The sequence below is a fragment of the Monodon monoceros genome, unplaced genomic scaffold, assembly GCF_005190385.1.
Source record: "Monodon monoceros isolate NGI ecotype Baffin Bay Population unplaced genomic scaffold, NGI_Narwhal_1 Super_Scaffold_18, whole genome shotgun sequence".
NCBI lineage: Eukaryota > Metazoa > Chordata > Mammalia > Artiodactyla > Monodontidae > Monodon > Monodon monoceros.
The window spans coordinates 1,763,925-1,782,223 of record NW_021703774.1 but is presented as its reverse complement, the minus strand read 5'-3'; positions in this window follow the sequence as shown (position 1 = coordinate 1,782,223).

Sequence of the window (18,299 nt, the reverse complement as noted above, 5' to 3'; positions counted from 1 at the left end):
ACAGCACTGTAAACCCAAAGAAAATAGAATGAAGGAAATAAAGGTAAGAGCAGAGATTAACAAGATAGGAAACAAAGGGAGACTAGATCAATAAAAACAAAAGTTAGTTTTTATTTTATTTTTATTTATTTACTTATTTTTTTGGCTGCGCTGCATGGCTTGTGGGGTCTTTGTTTCCTGACCAGGAATCAAATCCGGGCCCTGGCAGTGAAAGTGCTGAGTCCTAACTACTGGACCACCAGGAATTCCCCAAAAGTTACTTTTTAAAACTATTAATGAGGGCTTCCCTGGTGGCACAGTGGTTGAGAGTCCGCCTGCTGATGCAGGGGACGTGGGTTCTTGCCCCGGTCCGGGAAGATCCCACATGCCGTAGAGCGGCTGGGCCCGTGAGCCATGGCCGCTGAGCCTGCGCATCCGGAGCCTGTGCTCTGCAACGGGAGAGGCCACAGCAGTGAGAGGCCTGCGTACCGCAAAACAAAACAAAAACTATTAATGAGATAGACTTGCTTCTGGCAAGACTAATCAGAAAATAAGAGAAAAACACAAGGAAGAAATATTGGGAATGAGAAAAGGGAAATAACTAGGAGATTAAGCAGAAATTGAAATAGTAATGAGAAAATGCTATGAGCAAGTCTATGTAAATAAATTTGAAAACATAAATGAAAGGGAAAATTTTCCTAGAAAAAATTCAACTGATCAAAACTGACTCAAGAGAAGTAGGAAGCCTGAATAGACTTTTAACCTTTAAATACATTAATTCAAAGGTTAAAATCCTTCCTACAAAAACACTATCAGGCCTGGACAGTTTCACAGGAAAGTTCAGTCAAACTGCCAACAAGGAGATAATCCTATTTTACGGAATCAATTTCAGTTACTAGAAAAAGAATGTGTACTGACAAAATTTATGAAGCTAGTGTAATCTTTATGTTGTGGAAAGAATATGAAGGAAACTTAGAGATAATCTCAATTATGAGCGTAAGTGCAAAAATATATTAATGTAGCCCACACCACAAGTGATAATATTCACTTTTGATTAAAACAAAACAAAAAGCTTTTTGAATAAAAAGGAACTTCCTTAATCTGGTAAAGGTTATCTACCAAAACCCTATGCAAACATGGTACTTAGTTGTGAATTGTTAGAAGCATGACTTTTAAAGTCAAGAACAAATCAAAGGTACCTGTTATCACAACTTACATTCATCATTGTATTAGAAGTTTAAGCCTCAGCAGTAAGAGATGAAAAAAGAAAAGTGCAAAAGTTGGAAAAAAACAAACTAAACTATAATTCCCAAATGACCAATTATCACAGTTATCATAGAACATCCAGAGAATCAATAAATTACTAGAACTAAAAATAGAGTTTTAGAAAACCAAATTGCATTTCTACATATCATCAATATAATAGTACCCAAACCCATAAGATTCTTAGGAGTAAATCTAACAAAACATGTTGGGAACCTGTAAAAAAAAGACCTGAGAGTAATCAAAATAAATAAAAGGAGACATATAAATGTAGAGCTATATCTTGTTTATTGGAAGATTCAATATTGTAAAAATGTCCATTCTCTTCCAATGAATCTCTGAACTCATAGTATTTCCAACCAAAATCTCTACAGGGTTTTCGCAAATGAATTTTAAAATTTATATGTAGAGATGCTTTCAGAGAAAAAGAACAAGGTAAAAGAATTTTCCCTGCCATGTAAGGAAGCTTATTATAAGTTATGACTGTGCCTATTATAATTAATGTTGGTTCAGTGATGGGAAAATAGATCAGAAACACCAAACAAAAATTTGCAGAATGAAACCATTCCTGCGTAGAGACTGCATATGACGTTACAAATTTGCGGGGAAAGGACAAACACTTCAATAATTGATGGTGGCAAAACCGATCAATCGTGGGAAAAAATAAAATAACATACCTATCGCACACAATGCACAAAGGAAAAGCCTAAATAAAATAAAGACTACTCAAAAGCAAAATGAGTGAAGGGTGAAAATAGGCAAGTCACAGAAGAAATTCAATTAACATGAAACAAGAATGATCCAACTCACTTGCAATCAGAGAAATGCAAATTCTAACGAAAATGATCTTGCATTTCCATACATCGGATCAGAAAAAATGTAAACATCTGATGATGTCAAGAGCTGGTATGGATGTGGACCAGGAGAAACACACACACTTTTTTGCAACCGAGGAGACATCTTTTTTTTTTTTAATTCATTCATTCATTTATTTACTTTTGGCTGTGTTGGGTCTGTTGCTGGGCGCAGGCTTTTCTCTAGTTGCGGTAAGCGGGGGTTACTCTTCGTTGCGGTGCGCGGGCTTCTCTTTGCGGTGGCTTCTCTTGTTGCAGAGCACGGGCTCTAGGCACACAGGATTCAGTAGTCGTGGCACACAGGCTCAGTAGCTGTGGCTCGTGGGCTCTAGAGCGCAGGCTCCGTAGTTGTGACACATGGGCTTAGTTGCTCCGAGGCATCTAAGGGATCAAACCCGGTCTCCTGCATTGGCAAGCAGATTCCTAACCACTGCTCCCGCCACCAGGGAGGTCCCCTGAAACTCACACACTTTTGAGAGCCTTTGAGAAATACATATTTAGGTTGAAAAGGTGCATCTTTGTAACCCCCAGCAACTCTCACACACGTGCCCAAGAAAACAGGTACAAGAATATTTACTGTAACACTTGGCAATAGCAAATAATTAGAAACCACCTAAATATCCACTAATAGTAAAGTGGATCAATAAACCGTAGTATATTCATATAAAAGGATGCTATACAACAATCAAAATGAATGAACTTGGGCTTCCCTGGTGGCGCAGTGGTTGGGAGTCCACCTGCCGATGCAGGGGACACGGGTTGGTGTCCCGGTCCGGGAAGATCCCACATGCCACAGAGCGGCTGGGCCCGTGAGCCATGGCTGCTGGGCGTGCGTGTCCGGAGCCTGTGCTCCACAACGGGAGAGGCCACAGCAGTGAGAGGCCCGCGTACCGCAAAAAAAAAAAAAAAAAAAAGAATGAACTTGAGTTGAGTGGGTCAACATGGGTAAATGCTAACATTTAAAGATGGTCTGATATCATTAATATAAAATTTAAAAGCATATGTCAGTAATGTGTTTTATTTGTTACACACTCATATGTAATAAAATTATAAAAAGAAGTAAGGGAAAAAACGTTCAGTGTATAATGTATACATGGGAAGCAGAGGGTGAGGAATGAGATGGGGAAAACATACAGAAGGTTTTAACTGTACCTGTAACATTTTATTTTTAAAAACTTGGAGCAAATATAGCAAAATATTCAGATTTGACAAAGATCAATGGTCAGTACTTTATGCTATTTTCTGTAACTTTCTGTAATGTTCTTGAAATATTCTAAGCAAGTTTCCTGAAATATTTTAAAACAAAGCAAAACCAGTCCTGCCTGATTTATACCTTCGAACAGTAGTTGCTGAATACAAGTCCTATTATTCTAACATTTTGAACTTGAGTAGGAATGTCTTATGATACATTGATTTAATACTAGCATTTTCTACTTATAACACAGTAAATGAAGAAATCATTTAAAATCAAGCAGTGTTTTCCAAAATTACTTTACTAGGGTGAAAGAGTGAAGACGCAGTCGTATTTAACAAAATTGGGAGAACAATGAAGGGAAAAGTGAACCAGGCTTGGTGGGGAGCACAGGGATAGAGAGGAATACAGCTGAACAACCGGGAGAGAAGGGAACCAGAGGAAAGGAAAATAAGTTTTAAATAAGCAGGCCCAAGACCAAAAATAAAGGGAGCAAATTGAAAATAATACGAGTGGGTAATTTTTTTTTTTTAAGTTCAGAACCTTAGTTTTCAATTTAAATATTTTTTATTGAAGTAGAGTTGATTTACAATGTTGTGTTAATTTCTGCTGTACAGCAAAGTGATTCATATACTTTTTTAAAAAATATTCTTGTCCATTATGGTTTATCATAGGATATTGAATATAGTTCCCTGTGCTCTACAGTAGGACCTTGTTATTATCCATACTATATATAATAGTTTGCACCTGCCAACCCCAAACTCCCAGTCCATCCCTCCCCAATCCCCTCCCACTTGGCAACCACAAGTCTGTTCTCTATGTCTGTGAGTCTGCTTCTGCTTTGTAGATAAGTTCATTTGTGTCATATTTTAAATTCCACATGTAAGTGATATCATATAATATTTGTCTCTCTCTCTGATTTACTCCACCTAGTATGATAATCTCTAGGTCCATCCATGTTGCTGCAAATGGCATTATTTCATTCTTTTTTTGTGGCTGAGTAGTATTTCACTGTATATATGTATAGAGTGGGTAATTCATCACGTAATTATAGAAACGATTTTAAAAGGCAGACTTAGATGCCAAATGTGATTTAATTTAACTTAGGCCATTCCTAACGCCTTCTTCAACACCCTACTTCGAAATGGGAAAACTGAGTCCCAGTGAGGTAAGTCACCCTGTGGTCAAGTGCAGAGCTGGAAGAACGCACGGCCCTGAGGGCACCTGGATGCAGTGATTCTTTCTCTTCACAGCACCACCTCATGCACCTGGGTCTCCATCTGCCACGAAGGGGTGCTGGGTGACAGTGGGGTGCGAGGGCAGTTCAAGGGACACACCCAGGCTGAGAAAAACCCAAAAAAGGCAGCAGAGGGACATAGTGAGTTAAACTTTTACACCTGTGTAGTCTTCCTCTTGTATTTTTAAGCCTTCTTTTTTTTTTTTTTTTTTTGCGGTACGCGGGCCTCTCACTGCTGTGGCCTCTCCCGTTGCGGAGCACAGGCTCCGGACGCGCAGGCTCAGCGGCCATGGCTCACGGGCCCAGCCGCTCCGCGGCATGTGGGATCTTCCCGGACCGGGGCACGAACCCGTGTCCCCTGCATCGGCAGGCGGACTCAACCACTGCGCCACCAGGGAAGCCCTAAGCCTTCTTTAAAAAGGCTAAGTGGGCATGCTTCTTCTGTTTTAGGTATTTAAATTGACAAATGATATAGGGAATTAAAAATGGACAGCTGAGAATAAAAAATGTTGAGAACTGTTACATTAATCCATTCTTATACTATTTTTATTTCTGCTTTTCCGGGAGAACATTCTCTGTAACTCATTCCTTGAAATCCAGTAAAGTATCAAAAGGGAATCTTCTCTAATTAGGCCCTAAAAGAAGAGTACAACCTGCAGAGGAGAAGCTGGCCTCTGCACACCTCCAAGATGATGGCAATGATTGCCTTTTTTAAAAAAGTGACATATCAAATTTAAACAGTAAACTGTGGTTTTTGATGATTGTTTGACGTTGATGGTTAGGAAGTGGTTATGTGCTTTAAGACAGAATGTGAAGTTAAGGGAAAAAAGCAAACAAAAACCAAATGGGGAGCATGATACACTGAGCTTGAAGTGTCTTAGTTTTGCTGGATGGTAAAAGCTCATTATTAGCTAATGAAATAATCCATGTGCCAAAATAGTATTTGGTCTATCAGGAGTGCAGTGCATGGGCAGATGCCAGGCACCCTTCAATGTGTTTCTTTCCATGCCTTTGAGTTTTCCAGATAAACCCCGCTAACAGCTCCAGCAGCCTCATGTTTAGCTGGTGACAGACTGGAGCGTGCAGTGTCCTGGAGACTCCTGAATGCTTCTTTGTTCCAGGGGCTCTGCTGACCTGAGGGCTCCATCCTGCCCAGCACTTGCCATTCAAACCTCCCTTTGCAGAGATGTATAACTTGGCTGGAACACTTTATTTGTCATACAACTTTGCTTCAGGGGATCGTTGTGGTGGTAGGTTTTTTCTTTTGTTTTGTTTTTTTTACAAATTCTGAAAACACACCAGGTAAAGCAAACCGAACATGTTGTGTAGAGCCTGACTTTCTCCATTAGTTATGCTTTCACTTTTTATTGTAAGACGTTTTGGGAGAGGATGCAATTAGGAAAGTGTGTGTTTCAATAAGGCCTTTGATCAAAACCCAATCATGCTCTTGGCAAGCATCTTTTACATAATGTAGTTTTAGTTCCATTTGGGATTTAGAAAGAGCTAAGATATTTGCCTGGAAAAAGTGGTAATTTGTTTTCTTTTAGAGAATTTCCTCTGCAAAAAAGTACCTGGGGTCCTACTGAATCAGTTAAAAAAAACACCTTGTAGTAGAGACCATGTAATGTTGTTCTAAACGACAATAATTAATAGATTTTTTAAAAAAGAGGATGACAAAACCATTTTTGTTAACTTTCATGAAACTGTGAGAAGCCACTGAAGTGTCACAGAGCTCAAGGGTTAGACAAGCCCTCTGAGGCCACTCAGTCTGTCTTTCCACCAGGCTAGACTGTCCCCTTCGTTGTTCTATTCAGTATTGTTCTCTGGTCCCCTTGGAGTGTCTAAAGCAACACAACACAGTCCTTGGAATTACAGTTGTTATTCCAGCATTTCATCAACTGAAGCAGTGCTGAGTGGTTTTCCTAAATTGAATGCGGCTTCTAATCTCCGTTAAGAGATTTAAAATTAAGGCAATGACCCTCTTTTCTTACGTTGGAATTCTGTTTGGGCCTGGATGTTAGGGTGGTATGCAACTTATAGATTAGCACAATTCCAACATTTACTGTATTTGGTCATTATGTTTCAGAAGAGATAGTTCTGTGTGGAGTCATACTATAATGTGGTCCTGCTACAACACATCATTATTTTGAGGTTTTATTGCTTTCTTACATACAGTTATTCTGTAAAATGACATACTATCCTTTTGGATGTTTAGCTGGAAGTGTCTGGTGGAAAACAGTTTATTGAAGGAAAGAACTTACCTCAAGACACAAAACATATTGTAGCTGATGGCCCCCAAAGAATATTTGTCAAGGGACCTATTTAAAAAAAGGAAGGGGCAGGGCTTCCCTGGTGGTGCAGTGGTTAAGAATCCACCTGCCAATGCAGGGGACATGGGTTCGATCCCTGGTCCAAGAAGATCCCACGTGCCACAGAGCACCTAAGCCTGTGCGCCACAACTACTGAACCTGCACTCTAGAGCCCATGAGACACAACTAGTGAGCTCCCGTGCCACAGCTACTGAAGCCCGCGCGCCTAGAGCCCGTGCTCTACAACAAGAGAAGCCACCGCAATGAGAAGCCGTCACACCGCAACGAAGACCCGACGCAACAAAAATAAATTAATTAATAAATTTTTAAAAATACATTTATTTTAAAAAAATGCTATAAGTGGGAATTCCCTGGCGGTCCAGTGGTTAGGACTTGGTGCTTTCACTGCCAAGGGCCGGGGTTCAATCTCTGGTCGGGGAACTAAGATCCCAGAAGCTGCGTGGTGCGACCGAAAAAAAAATGCTATAAGTAACATTAAAAGAGAAGTGATACTACCATGTATAAAATAGACAGCTAGTGGGAACCTGCTGTATAGCACAGGGAGCTCAGCTCAGTGCTCTGTGAGGACCTACATGGGTATGATGGGGGGTGAGGGAGGTCCACGAGGGAGGGGGTATAAGTATGCATATGGCTGATTCACTTCACTGTACAGCAGAAACTAACAACATTGTAAAGCAATTATCCTCCAATAAAAAGTAAAATAAAACAAATGGTGCATCCATTTGGAATAATTAAAAAAAAAAGAAGTGATAAATTTGGAAAAATGGCTATTTGAGAGACAAACTAATATATTTAATATATAGTATGTCTCCCACAAATCAATACAAGAAGATGAATACTGTAACAGATAAATGGGAAACTAGTCTTATAAGAGAAAAAAGGCAAATAAAATTATGAAGAAACGTTTAACATCATTAGTTAGCAATTAAAGAAATATAAATTTAAAAAACAATGTGTACTCTTACCTGTTGCTGGTATGCATGAAAATTTGTATAGCTTCTCTGAAGAACAGTATAGCATATATATCAAAAGACAACAAAAATGAATAGACAATTCACATTTAAGAACTTATCCATATCTAAGAACAATCAGTGAAGTAAGCAAAGATGTATGTTCAAGGGTATTCCTTACAGCTTTATCATAAAAACAAAAATTATCGAAATAGCAAAAATATCCTGTAACAGGGGTTTGGTTACAAACAAAAAAAGTAATGCATCCAAACAATGGAATTCTAGTATGCATTAAATTGATGTTTTAGATGAATAATTATTAATATCAAGGTATATTAATAATACTATTATGTGAAAGAAACAAGGTACAAATGGGATATACAATATGATCTCACTTTGGTACAAAATATATGGAAGTATATACAAAGCATATCTCTGGGTGGTGAAATTACAGGTGTTTCTTTTTTCCATTTGCTTTTCTGTATTTTCTAAATCAAAGAAATAAATGTGGATTGCTTTCGCCGTGAGAAAAAATTGTGTTTTAAGTTTAAAAAATATACTCAATTGCAATTAGAAGAAAGTATTCTAAATTGTTTTTAGTATTAATGTAGGGTTCCTGAAGTTATTTGTACTGTGTTCCCTTTTCCTAATGAAAAAATACATACTTTAAAAAGTGCTGGCCACGATTTGGGAACAGGCTGTGGTTCCAACCATTTTTTTTCCGATCCTACCCACCCCGTCTCTGCTCTCATCTCTCACTTCCACCGTCACTCCCAAAAGTTAACCAGACTAGCTAAGTGACCTGTGGAAGGTAAACAACAAAACTCATTTCAAATGAAATCAAAAGTTAAATGATGTACAAGTATCCAACCTGCTTGAACCAGCCCCGCTCTGTGAATATTCATGTGGACAAACGAGATCAGTGGTGAGAAAATGGTTTGCTATTCGCACATGTCCAGGTGGCTCCGAGCATTTCCGATCCTATTTACCTTCAAATAAAAATCTCTTGATCCTCTTTACAAATGGTTGTTATTATTCTGAATTGTATCCACTAATGTAACAAAAAATGTTTTAAAATGCAATAAGAAACAGGTTTAAGCAGATTTAAAATGGATTAGCTAAAGCTCCAGTCTTTCTTCTGTTTTCAAGGACACCTCTTTTGTTTGGGAATCGTGGAGGATGATCTCTGCACATTTTTAACCCTCTGGGCCATTTGTTGCTTTTCCTGCCTTTTCAACTCCAGCTTTGATTTTGAAGACCCCAAATGTTTCTCAAGTGGCAAAGATAATGTTGAGTTACCCAAGTGCCATAAGCAATATCATTTTGGATGCCACAGGCTTTTTCCTTTTCAAATGCTCAAGCTCAAGCTGTAATTTTCCTCTTCCAGTTTTATCCAGAACCTTTAAATCAACAACAGAAGAAACTAAACATGAAGCTGCATTTCTTTGATGTAGAAAATGGGAAGGAAGATGGGGACAGATGAGAAAACTAAATCTGGAGAAGGAAGCCACCATATTTTGTTTCTGTTCATCAAAATCGTATATTCATTATCCTCTCAGTAGCCTGGCCCAAAAGATCAAACATCAGAGGGGGGGCGGGCAGTACATTTTTCTAGCTGTCTATAGGGCATCACGAAAGGAACGACCATATCCTATCTTCAGCAACAGTTCGAAATCCATTTAGAAAGAGGTCCACAAAAGTTGAAGCATAACTCCTAACAAGAGGTTTAAAGGAAGAATTGATTTATATTTTTAATGACTAAAAAAGAAGGAAAATTTAGCCCATATGCCATCACTTGTTCAAATACGAACATATTTGAAATGAGAGTGATAACTGTTTCCATAGCAAATATGATAACACAAAAATAACACATCTGTGCTTTGTTTTTCTGAATGCTATTTGGAGCCAGTTTTGTTTAAGAAGGCTAGGCAGGACTAATTCACTTAGTTCGGTCGATTAGAGCAGTGACCTCCAGACTGGGATTTCACAGAGCAGCGATGGTTCCCAAATGAATGAATAAGTAAATAAACTGGAGAGGAGAAGATACAGGGTTGTCCACTTTTCATTTCTCTAAATGATACAAAAAGCTCAACCATCGTCAATAATCATGGTTATTCCCTGAGAGAAAGGACATTTTAACAGAAAAAAACCAGGAAGGGAACAATCTCATAATAAAAAATAGTCCTTCAGAGGAAGAAAATTAGTTTATGGAAAAAATCACTACATTTTCTCACTATAAATTCTAATAAAACATAATAGACTAGTATTTAGGAACCAATGGAAACGACTTAGTATAGCATTAAGGAGATTAACTTTCCATTTTTAATTCCCATATAAGCTAGTTAAGTTATATTGGTCTGTTTAACGGTCTTAGAATGTGTGTTAATGTGTATTTTTTGTTACCTGTTAATTCACTGATTCTTTCTTCTATTCAACAAATACTTGCTGTGGTCTATTATATATTAGGCACTGATGGAGGTTATGAAGCAGAATAAGATTGTCTCTTCTCTTTTTTTTTTGTTTTGTTTTTTAAAATTTTATTTTATTTATTTTTTATACAGCAGGTTCTTATTAGTTATCTATTTTATACATATTAGTGTATACATGTCAATCCCAACCTCCCAATTCATCCCACCACCACCACCCCGCCCCCCGCTTTCCCCCCTTGGTGTCCATACGTTTGTTCTCCACATCTGTCTCTATTTCTCCCTTGCAAACCGGTTTCATCTGTACCATTTTTCTAGATGTCACATATATGCGTTAATATACGATATTTGTTTTTCTCTTTCTGACTTACTTCACTCTGTATGACAGTCTCTAGGTCCATCCACATCTCTACAAATGACCCAATTTCGTTCCTTTTTATGACCGAGTAATATTCCGTTGTATGTATGTACCACATCTTCTTTATCCATTCGTCTGTCGATGGGCATTTAGGTTGCTTCCATGACCTGGCTATTGTAAATAGTGCTGCAATGAACATTGGGGTGCATGTGTCTTTTTGAATTATGGTTTTCTCTGGGTATATGCCCAGTAGTGGGATTGCTGGGTCATATGGTAATTCTATTTTTAGTTTTTTAAGGAACCTCCATACTGTTCCCCATAGTGGCTGTGTCAGTTTACATTCCCACCAACTGTGCAAGAGGGTTCCCTTCTCTCCATACCCTCTCCAGCCTTTGTTGTCTGTAGATTTTCTGATGACGCCCATTCTAACCGGTGTGAGGTGATACCTCATTGCAGTTTTGATTTACATTTCTCTAATAACCAGTGATGTTGAGCATCTTTTCATGTGTTAGTTGACCACCTGTATGTCTTCTTTGGAGAAATGTCTATTTAGGTCTTCTGCCCATTGTTGGATTGGGTTGTTTGTTTTTTTAATATTGAGCTGCATGAGAAGACTGTCTCTTATGGTGCACAGAAAGAATTATAATTCAAGACAAAACTTACCATGAGAGGGCACAAGTCGATCCGGGAAGCCAAGGGTGGGGCAGTGAAGGCTTCATGGGGAAGGTGGCATTTGGGACAGATATTGAAAGATGAGAGGATTTCCGTAGCTCACGTTGGTCTGGTGGAGGGTGTTATGGAAGGAGGTGAAAAAAAAAATCATCCAAACCAGTCAGCCTGGGAAAGGATTCAATATGTTCAAGGTCTTGAGAGCAGTATGGCTCGATATGTACTGGAGAGTCCTGGGGAAATACGAACATAGCGAAGGCCATTTCGTAGGGGATCCTCAGAATCAAGGCAAATGTTTAGACCGCATCTAGGAAGCCAGGCAGAGCAAGCAAGCAGGTGTGTGCGGATGGAGAGATTCCTGACCTTGAAATCAGGAGGCGTGACTGTGAGCGTCCGCGCTGTTCTCCCCATGAAACCTTGCGGAATTCTCTTACTCTCTCTGGGCCTCCATTTTCCAGCTGTAAAATGCAATTAATACCTCGATGACGTGCTATCGTATTATTCAGTTCAATAAGCCGCAGTATGGGAAAGGCCTAGGACAGTATCAGACACATAGTTGGAAACCATGACAGTTTGCTGGTCATGGATATTTGCTGAATCACCAAAATCCAGGTTTAGGAAGATTCTCACATTCACCTGTGGACTCAGAAAGTGAGAAATAGAGGGAGTGGATGAGAGGGAACGGAAGTGAGAGCTCTTCGGATTGGTTGGGTGCAGGACTCAAGCACAATGACACATGTTAGCAGCACGTGCGAGGCAGAAGCTGAGACGCGGATTAGGGAACCGCCTGGTCCAGTGATGAGAGTTGAAGCCATAAAGACATCCCTGTGATGCCAAGAGCAGGAGTGTGGAGGAAGGAGGGGACCAAGGGCTGAGTTTTGACCATCTCCTCTGCTGGGCTCGGAAGGACAGCAGAGAGAACAACGGTCTCCCAGAGCCCACGGAACCTGAGAGAGAAGATGGCCTCGGAAACAAAGGGGCAGTTGTAAGTGCCGCACGTCACAGGGGCCAAAGAAACAGGAGCACAGGAGTCACAACGGGAGCTCCTGAGGGACTTCTGTGAGCACAGTGTCATTGTTTCCGGGGGAGCCGAAGCCACATCGCAGGAAAGAGTGAAGAGGTGAGTTTAAAATAGATTAAGTTAATATTTGGAATAAGTAAAGCTGCCTATGAACCAAAAGGCACCAAAGCACATAAAGAGAAACCTAGGTCTCTCACCTACTCCTCCAATTTCTGTTCAAACGTTCAGGAATATCCATGGAGAGTCAATGAATAGGTATTTCTGGTTTTTGTTTTCGGGTTTTTTTAGTCCTGAGAAATTTTTTTTTTGTTATTTTATGATAGTTTCACACATTTTAATATATACCTGATTCTTCATAATCTGAATTTATAGTAACATATCAGGCACGTTTTCGAAATACCAACTAAAACATACTACTCTGCACCCCTCTTTCTACATCACATGGTGTCTTGGAGATCTCTCTATGTGATCCCGACGTACAGCGTAATTTATTTCATCAGTCTTGACACAGTCCTCTACTGGTGGCTATGTGGGATGTTTCCATCAAGAACTTGATAAAAAGAACAAAATCTTCATGAGGGACTAGGTGACGTTCTAAAACTCTAGACCTTGATGACTCAAGTAGCAGAACTACCGGATTTACCCACAAACAGCTGCATCCATTCCCTCTTGCTAGACTCCTTCCAGTTTTTTTTTTTGGCCGAGTCATGCAGCATGTGGGATCTTCCCCCACCAGGTATTGAACCCGCGCCCCCTTCCCTGCTGCGTCGGGAATGCGCAGTCTTAACGACTGGACCGCCAGGGAAGTCCCCTTCCAGTTTATTTTTGTTTTTTTTTTTTGCGGTACGCGGGCCTGTCACTGTTGTGGCCTCTCCCATTGCAGAGCACAGGCTCCGGACGCGCAGGCTCAGCGGCCATGGCTCACGGGCCCAGCCGCTCCACGGCATGTGGGATCTTCCCGGACCGGGGCACGAACCCGTGTCCCCTGCATCGGCAGGCGGACTCTCAACCACTGCGCCACCAGGGAAGCCCCCACTTCCAGTTTTTATTTGGTCCTTGCCTTCACTGGAGGACCCAATTTCTTGTCCTGTAACCTCCCCTAGCCTTTTTGCATTATCCTATCATAATGCCTTCTGGAAATAAAAAAAGTAACTTCCGCTCTAAAGATTTAAATCTTGAGTGCCAGCCAGCTGACTGATTAAACCTTCAGTTATGGTCTGGTAAAGTACAGAGATGTCACCCTCCCATTGTGGACTGTTGGCATCGCGAGTACCTTAGAATTTGCGTAACTCTACCTCCTTTGTTTTACAGAAGTGGAAATCGGAGAGCAGAGAAGTGACATGTGTTCCCCCAAATCATGTGGCCAAAGAGTAGTGGACCCCAGTATCCTCACTACCTTTTTTTTTTTTTTTTTAATACATTTATTTATTTATTTATTTATGGCTGCATTGGGTCTTTGTTGCTGCATGCAGGCTTTCTCTAGTTGCAGTGAGTGTGGGCTTCTCACTGCGGTGGCTTCTCTTGTTGCGGAGCACGGGCTCTAGGTGCGCGAGCTTCAGTAGCTGTGGCGCAGGCTTAGTTGTTCCACGGCATGTGGGATCTTCCCGGACCAGCGCTCGAACCCGTGTCGCCTGCATTGGCCGGTAGATTCTTAACCACTGTGCCACCAGGGAAGCCCTCACTCCCTTTTTTGTTTTGTTTGTTTTTTTGGTTTTTGGCCACGCCATACAGTTTGTGGGATCTTAGTTCCCTGACCAGGGATTGAACCCGGCCCCGGCAGTGAGAGCGCAGAGCCCTAACCACTGGATCACCAGGGAATTCCCCCAGATTGGTGTTCTTTCTGTTTCCTCCAACATCCTTACCTGTCTTCAATGATTCTGAAAGTGGTAGAAGCATTGCCCATTACTGGAGACTCAGGTTTGAGCAGGGAATAAATAAAGGACAAATGTCTTAGGGATCTGGGAAACGGGAGGGCCGCCCCTGGGAAGCTGAGGGCGCCAGGCTTCACGGTTGGGTTTAGACACTGACTCACCTCCCGCCCCGCTGGGAGGTTTCGGGGATCCCAGTGTTTCAGCTGCTGCAGCTCCACACTTGGCCTCTGACCACACAGGCCTTGCTGGAGCCATTGTGAAGGTTGATGAGGTAATCCTTGTGGAACTCTGTTAGCTCTGCGGACGAAAACCACAACCGTGTCTAGAAATGATGGAGTGCCCGCCATTCGGCCCACACTCTTCTACCCCAACTTGGTTTATCGGATGCGGCTATACTTCAGCCAGTTTAACATCTTATTGTCATCAGTTAGCTTAGCATTCTTGTCTTTTTTAAACCTACCCCACCCCTGCCGGTCATTCTTAACTTGGATGATTCAAAGGTGACTTATTCTAGTTCCTTGAGTTTCAAAATAACATAAGGTCTCCACCACCTCCTTAAGTCCTCCGTACCTTGGTTATTCCATTTGCCAAATGAGGAAAATAGGGCTGTGGTGAAGGTTAAAAAAGTTAATGTATGTGGAGCAGGGCCTGATACGCAGAAAGTGTCAATAAGCGTTAGCTCCTGTCAGTGTAACTAATTGAAAATGGATGACAGTATGTGAATACATGCCTTCAGTTAAAGAAGTAACGTGCACTTACTGTAGTGTTCAGTGTAGTGTAGTGTATAGTGTTTCTCTGTTTCCGAGGGGACGCAATGAAGATTTCTGTGGGTGAAGTACCAAGGCTTTGAGCCTACGAAGATGTAATCATGACAACGGGAGGAGAGCTGGGCTGCCCAGGCCCCGAGATCTCTCAGTTTTCCCATTCAAAATTTGCTTTCTCAGCTGTCTTGTTCGACACTGCAGCCTCAGTACCCAGGTGCTCAGTCAATATTGGCTTATGAATGAATGAATAAATGTATGAGTCTATCCAAAGACAGAGAAATGGAGGATGGCCCCAAGGAAGGAAGTCTGGCTGACACTGTGGATTTTCCCGGAGAAAGGAGATCAACTTTTAAAACAGAGAGGATGAGGAATAGACATGTAGGAATAGTGTAACTGTTGCCTGATGGCTAGATTCCAAGCCTGGAGATAAAAAATAGAGGGATGGCTGTGCAGTTGGACGAGTTGGCCCAAAGAATCATTGGGTTTTGTTTCTGTTTTTTAATGAAGTCAGATACCTCAAGAAGGCCGCGGAGAGCGTTTCTTTTTGACAGCGGTACTCTGCAGAGATTTCCAGTTGTTAAAAGGGATCATTCGGAAGGTATCACAAAGAGCACCCTATTAGAGTGTCTGTCTCCCTGAAAGTAAATCCTTCTCCTTTGTACTCAGGGTGTTTCTCTGTTAATAATAGCCTCCTACTATGACCCCAAGTTTCACAGCCTCCCTGAAAGTAAAAGCTGCTCTTTGTGTAGGCATTTTTTTGTTTTCCATTCCTACACACACTCCTACCCAATTGGGGTCATAGTTATGCCACCGCTACTAAATGCATCACCACTGAATCAAAGGACAAGCAGAACGACTGTCTGTGCTCCCTTCTCTTCCTCATTGTGTTCATTTAGGTTGAAATTGTTTTCCGTAAGATTCAACAAGCATTCACCCAGCACCCTCTGTGAGTGAAGCACTGTGTTAGGTCACAAACACAGCATAGAGTTGGTTGGGCGTGGTTTCTGGCCTCGAGAATCTTGCATTGGTTTGCAGATGGTCACGGTGACTGGTGAAATGCTTTGGTGTCTCTCTTCAACCTTTCCAGTATATAGGTTTCTCTTAATTTGACTTGTCACTTTAGGATTTCATTGAAGGTGAACTTGAGTGCATTCGGTTTAACAGAGTCTCTACGAAACCCCCCTGATTCCTCTATCCGGATGTCCCCTCTGCACTTTATGTGCACTTACATCATTGTATTATATTTATTTATGTACATGTCAACCTCCATAATCTGGGGAGGGAACAGGCACAGGGAAAGGAACCCTGGGAGTGGAGCCAGAAGACCTGTGCTTGTTTTTGAAGCCAGCCCCAAGTATGAATCAGCCATGAAATCTTGCCCACGCAACTTAATCCCTCAGATCCTCAGTCCTGTATCTAGAATTGGAAGATAGTAATAACGCCTATTTCACAGCATGGATGTGAGAATTAAGGTAGTTATCATATGAATGGGCTGTGTCAACTATTATTCATATGCTAGTTTTATTATCCCCTGAATGATCTAGCAAAAGGCCTGGCCCATGAGAAATACTTTATTAATATTCATTCACTCATTGAAAAATGACATCAACCACGCTGTGGTGTATTATTCTTGTCACTCACGTTCTTTTTGTAGCCCCTATTGTTAGTAGGTTTATCTGTAATGCCCTACTAGGTTCCGGGGGAGTATTTGTAGGGATCAAAGGGGCCTGCTTGCCAGCGGAGCTGCCCTTTTAGATAGCAGGGTCCGAAGCCCCCTCCCCACCCCCCATATTTCATATGTCCTGCTTCTATCTTAAGGGCAGGGAGTACCAGAGAAGCCCTAGTAGTTAAAGCATGGGCTTTGCAGTAAGACAGTCCTGGGTTCAAATCTTGGGTCAACCAGTTTACTAGTTGTGTGATCTGGGGTAATTTTCAAATTTTTCTGAGCTCTCCTTTTTTTGTATGTGTGTGAAATGAGGATAACACAGGGTTGGACAATTAAAAGTCAATAATGTATTGAAAGGAGATAATGTGAGGAATTCTGAGTTAAATAAGCTCAACAAGAGTGAACTACAATGATATCCATCCCGAGTCCTTGTACATTAATTGAGCAAGTACTATGGGTTGGGCCCTAGTACGGGTGCGGGAGATAGACGCCGTCATCAGTGGGAAGACAGACAAGTCCTAGATGATTGCATGTACAGTATGTGCAAGAGCTGGGACAGAACAAGAACACGGTGCTCTGGGAACAGGAGAGCACCTGCCTGGCAGCCCTGACCGGGAGGATCAAGAGCTGTCAGGGAAGGCTTCCAGGAGGAGGTGATTCCTGTGAGAGCCTTGCGGGCCGAGTAGGAGTGAGCCAAGGGGACAGAAGGAGTACGGCCGAGCCAGGACACTGACATCTGAGAAGACGCCCCTTCGGGAAAACGGAGCGGCTCTGACAAGATGCAGCCACGAGGGTTTGTGGATGCCAGGTCATGCGGTTGGCTCCGTGCAGGAACTGATGCTTTGTTTGGAGGCGCCGATGGATGTGCCCCCTCCCGAGAGAGGACATTTAAGTGGAGAGCATGGAGTAAAGTATCCTGAAGTCGTGAAATCAACACCGGTGCGGAGCTTCCCAGATCCTCAATCCTGGTCAAGCCCCACGTGTGACTTAATCACCCCACGTTAACCTCTATACCTTTGTGGTCAACCAGCGATCACACCCACCCCCTCGGGTTACTTCGAGGACTAGATGGAATTGTTTAGGCACAAGTTGGTAGCAAAGTGTGTGTCACCGAATAAGCATTTTACTAAACATCAGTTCTCTGTGCCTCAGCACTGCGTCGCGAAAACACGAAAGCCACGGCGAGGCCCGTCTCCCCCTCCCTCCCCGCCTCTCCAGCAGGGTCAGCGGCCGCCTCACGCCGGGCCAGGACGCCAGGATGTGCACTCGGCTGACCAGCAGAGCCACCGCCGCCACCGCGCATGCTCCGCGGGCCGCCTGGACCCCCCGCGGGGCGGCGGGCGGGGCGGACCGCGCGAGGACGCATGCGCAGACCCGCGCCGCCGCTCGGTCCAGTGCGGCAGCTGGAAAACCGCAGCTGCGGCGGCGGAGGCGGCTACAGCGCGGGCGGCCGCAGGGGAAGCGCGGGGCAGGGCTGGCCGGGCGGGGCCCGAGCTCCGGGCTGACGGCGTCCGCAAGGCGGAGGGCGCGGGGCGGCAGCGCGGCGGCGGCGGGGAGCGGGCGCCAGGAGGGACGGCTGTCGGCGCCCGCGCCGCAGGGACTTTGACGTTCTCCGCGGCGGCTCCGGCTGCGCCGGGTGGGGGCCGCCCGAGTCCCCCGGCCGCGTCTCCGGCGAGTCCCAGCGGCCCCGCGCTCCGGCCGGCGGGCGCCCCGAGGGCA